The sequence below is a fragment of the Mercurialis annua genome (assembly GCF_937616625.2).
Source record: "Mercurialis annua linkage group LG4 unlocalized genomic scaffold, ddMerAnnu1.2 SUPER_6_unloc_12, whole genome shotgun sequence".
NCBI classification, from domain to species: Eukaryota; Viridiplantae; Streptophyta; class Magnoliopsida; order Malpighiales; family Euphorbiaceae; genus Mercurialis; species Mercurialis annua.
This window is the reverse complement of record NW_026605941.1, coordinates 107,501-112,500: the sequence shown is the minus strand read 5'-3', so window position 1 is coordinate 112,500 and position 5,000 is coordinate 107,501.

Sequence of the window (5,000 nt, the reverse complement as noted above, 5' to 3'; positions counted from 1 at the left end):
GCAGAGGTTCATACGGCTGGGGAATGTATGCAAGGCATGCCAAGGCATGCCGAAGGGCTGCTGAAGCCCAGCCGAGAGGCTGCCGAAGGGCTGCCGAAGCCCTGCCGAAGGGCTGCCGAAGCCCTGCCGAAGCCCTGCCGATGCCCTGCCGAAGCCCTGCCGATGCCCAAGGGCTGCCCATGCGCTGCCGAAGGGCTGCCGAAGCCCTGCCGAAGCCCAGCCGAAGGGCTGCCGAAGGGCTGCCCATGCGCTGCCCATGCGCTGCCGAAGGGCTGCCGAAGCCCTGCCGAAGCCCAGCCGAAGGGCTGCCGAAGGGCTGCCCATGCGCTGCCCATGCGCTGCCGAAGGGCTGCCGAAGCCCTGCCGATGGGCTGCCGAAGGGCTGCCGAAGGGCTGCCGATGCCCAAGGGCTGCCCATGCGCTGCCGAAGGGCTGCCGAAGCCCTGCCGAAGGGCTGCCGAAGGGCTGCCGAAAGGCTGCCGAAGCCCTGCCGATGCCCAAGGCCTGCCGAAGGGCTGCCGAAGGGCTGCCGAAGGGCTGCCGAAGCCCTGCCGAAGGGCTGCCGAAGCCCTGCCGAAGGGCTGCCGAAAGGCTGCCGAAGCCCTGCCGATGCCCAAGGGCTGCCGAAGCCCTGCCGATGCCCAAGGGCTGCCGAAGGGCTGCCGAAGGGCTGCCGAAGGGCTGCCCATGCGCTGCCGAAGGGCTGCCGAAGGGCTGCCCATGCGCTGCCGAAGGGCTGCCGGTGCGCTGCCGATGCGCTGCCGAAAGGCTGCCGAAGCCCAGCCGAAAGGCTGCCGATGCCCAAGGGCCGCCGCTGGGCTGGCGAAGGCCTGCCGACCGGCTGCCGAAGGTCCTTCCGATGGACATTGTCACGGGCTTGGATTTTCTAACCAAAGATCCGTGCGGCACTAGTGAACTTTTCTCGAACAAGTTACTAGTCAGCCTCTCTCGAAGTGTTTAAAGACACTTAAGTGGAAGTAAAGATCGTAAGATGGCTAGAACGTATGAAAGCTTGTATTACTTTATGAAAGCTTGATTACACAACTCTTGGATACTTTACAAATGAGAGAGTGAGGTTATATATACTCCTCCACCTCCTCAATGAACGGCTAAGATCTACTTGATCTAATGGTCCATATTCTACATCTAGAATATTCTATACAATTCTATACAAAGATAGAACTAAGTATGCACATCTACACAAGTCTAGAGAGTTCTAGCAAACTCTTAGACTTAAGGAGGGAATTCTAAGGAATTCCATAAGAGACTTGGGGAATGCTTTCTAGATTATTCCGGAGAGTCTTGTGAAGAGACTTACGAAGAGAATTCAAGAGAATTCTAGAGAACTCCGGAATATAACCTCGTTTCGGTGCGAGGATTTTCACGGTCCGTAACATTCTCCCCCACTCAATCGGCGGACGTCCTCGTCGCATCCTCCTTGTATGCTTCGATTAGTCCCTTGCTATTCCACAAGTTGAGTTCGTGCTCCCAACTTGCCTCGCTCTCGGGTGCCCCCTTCCACTTCACAAAATACTCAACATAGCTCGGATGGGTGCCCCGCCTTGGTATGACGCGATGCGCCAAAATCTCTTCGACATCACGCTCGGGTAATGTCGTGATGGCCGTCGGTGCTCTCTTTGATTCGCCTCTACTCGGATCGTCCTTGTCCGCATTGTAAGGCTTTAGTAAGCTCACATGGAACACCGGGTGCATCTCTAAGTGTGAAGGTAGCGTCAAGCGATATGCTACTTTACCAATCCTCTTCTCGATAGGAAATGGTCCCTCGTAGCGCCTTACTAGCCCCTTATGTATCTTCGCAAACCTTCGTGTTTGGTGAGAAAGGAGTTTCACCATCACAAGGTCTCCTTCCTCGAACTCCAAGTGCCTCCTTTTTGCATCGGCCCATTTCTTCATCTTCTTCGCGGCCTTTGCAAGATGTGCTCGTGCCATATCCGAACTCTCATGCCATCCCTTGGCAAACTTGAATGCGGTAGGACTTGGCCCCTTATATCCCACGGCAAGAGTGTGTGGGGTCATCGGTTGTTGCCCCGTAGCAATCTCGAATGGACTAGACCCCGTCGACTCACTCTTTTGCAAGTTGTACGAGAATTGAGCAATATCGAGCAACTTTGCCCAATCTCCTTGGTTAGCACTCACATAATGCCTCAAGTATAACTCCAACAACGCGTTCACCCGTTCGGTTTGTCCATCGGTTTGGGGATGAAAGCTTGTGGAGAAGTTGAGCTCGGACCCAAGAATCTTGAACAACTCCATCCAAAATCTTCCGGTGAAGCGGGTGTCTCGATCGCTCACTATGGTCTTCGGTATACCCCAATATTTCACCACATGCTTGAAAAATAGGCGTGCGGCATCCTCGGCGTTGAACTTCGTTGGCGCGGGGATGAACACTCCATATTTGCTAAACCGGTCTACCACCACCATGATGTTGCTACATCCTTCGGATTTTGGTAGGCAAGTGATGAAGTCCATGGAGATACTTTCCCATGGTTTCTCCGGAATGGGTAACGGCTCAAGTAGTCCCGCGGGTTGTTGTTGGTCGACCTTGTCTTGTTGGCACACTAGACAAGTCTTCACGTATAGCTCCACATCTTCCCGCATTTGAGGCCAATAGTATGCACGCTCCACAAGTGCCAACGTGCGATGTATGCCGGGGTGTCCCGCCCACATTGAGTCATGGCACTCCTTAATGATTTCCTTCCTCAAGCCTTGCCACTTCGGCACGTACACACGATCTCCCTTGGTGGTAAGCACTCCGTCCCTTAGCCAAAATTGGCGAGTCTTCCCTTGACTCGCTAACTCCATCAACCTCTTGGCTTGCGGATCGTGCTCTAGTCCCTCCTTGACTCGATCCACCAATGGAAAGTTTGGACTTGTGATGGCCGCTAGCTCCGCTTTTCTACTAAGTGCGTCGGCCACAAGATTCGCCTTGCCCGGTTTGTACTCCATCACAAAGTCGAACTCCGCTAAGAAAGCTTGCCACCTTATTTGCTTCGGCGACAACTTCTTTTGCTTGAGGAAGTAGCTTGTTGCAACGTTGTCCGTCTTCACCACGAACTTCGAACCCAACAAGTAATGTCTCCAAGTACGCAAGCAATGTACCACCGCGGTCATCTCCTTCTCTTGGACCGTGTAGCGGCGCTCCGCATCATTCAACTTGCGACTCTCGTAGGCAACCGGATGCCCTTCTTGCATCAATACACCACCAAGTGCAAAGTCGGATGCGTCGGTGTGTATTTCGAATGGCTTCGTGTGATTTGGAAGGACTAACACCGGTTCTTCCATCACCGCTCTCTTTAGCGTCTCGAATGCGCCTTGGCACTTCTCGTCCCAACTCCATGCCTTGTTCTTCTTTAAAAGATCGGTAAGCGGTGAAGCGATTGCGGAGTAACCCTTTATGAACTTTCGGTAGTAGTTGACGAGGCCAAGGAAAGAACGCAACTCCGGAACCTTCCTTGGTGGCTTCCACTCATCGATTGCTTGCACCTTGGACTTGTCCATTCTTAGCTTTCCTCCACCAACAATGTGCCCCAAGAACATGACCTCCTTTTGCGCGAAGTCGCACTTCTCCTTCTTCACGTACAACTCGTTTTCCCTTAGCACTTGGAAAACTTGTCGTAAGTGGTCAACATGCTCCTCCAACGTGTTGCTATAGACAACAATATCGTCCAAGTATACGACGACAAACTTGTCCAAGAACGGTTGGAATACTCGATTCATGAGGGTGCAAAATGTGGCGGGAGCGTTTGTTAGTCCAAAAGGCATAACCAAAAACTCGTAGGAGCCATACCTCGTAACGCATGTGGTCTTCGGCGCATCTCCGTCCGCAATCCTTACTTGCCAATACCCCGATCTCAAATCAAGCTTGGAAAACCACCTCGCATCTCCAAGTTGATCAAATAAATCGGCAATCAATGGGATGGGGTATTTGTTCTTCACCGTGATCTTGTTAAGTGCACGGTAGTCTATGCACATTCGAAGCGACCCATCGTGCTTCTTTTGGAAAAGCACGGGCGCACCATATGGAGCCTTCGAAGGTTGGATATATCCCGCATCCAACAACTCCTTAAGTTGCCTCCGCAACTCTTCTAACTCGGGGGGCGCCATGCGGTAAGGCACTGTCGCAGGCGGGGTGGCACCTTGCACCAATTCGATCTTATGGTCCACCTCTCTCTTTGGCGGGAGTTTCTTCGGCAACTCCGGGGGCATCACGTCCTTGAACTCCTCGAGGACACGCAAGACTTTCATGGGTTGCTCCTTCGCTAGCGGTTCCGCTCTTTCTTCCTTAAGCGTAGCTAGGAAAGTCGGTTGGGCCTTCTTCACTCCCTTGGAGAGTTGCATGGCCGAGAGTTGCTTCGCCTTAAGGCTTGTTTCTCTCGCTAGAGGAACCATGCACGTATTTCCTTCCTCCAAAATACACATGGTGTTGGCGAAAGGAATCGGCACGGCTTTGACGTGATCCATGAACTCGATGCCAAGCACAATAGGATAATCGTCCATAGGAACAACTGAAAAATCAATAAGGCCCGACCACTCACCTAGGCAAACTTTCACGCCTCGAGCAACTCCATATATCGATTTTGGCTCCGAGTTGACCGCCTTAAGCCATCCTCCCTCTCCGCTATAGGTGATGCCCAATTTCTTCGCTTCTTCTACTTGAAGAAAGTTGTTCGACGCCCCGGTATCCACCAACGCTTTCACAAGTTGTCCACCGACTTTGGCCTCCACGAACAAACGACCCTTCTTCTCGGTCTTGGGCACTTCCACTTTAGCCTTGATGGCGTTAAGGATTTGCAATGACCCCATCTTGGTCTCCTCTCGTTGCCGCTCCTCGTCTTCTTCCACTAAGGCCGAGAGCTTCGCTTTCTTCGGGCAGTCTCTTGCTTTGTGTGGTCCATCGCAAAAGAAGCATTTCATCGGCCTATCTCCGCCCTTGTACTCTTTGGAGCTATTCCCTCTCTCGAACTTGTTAGACTTATGAT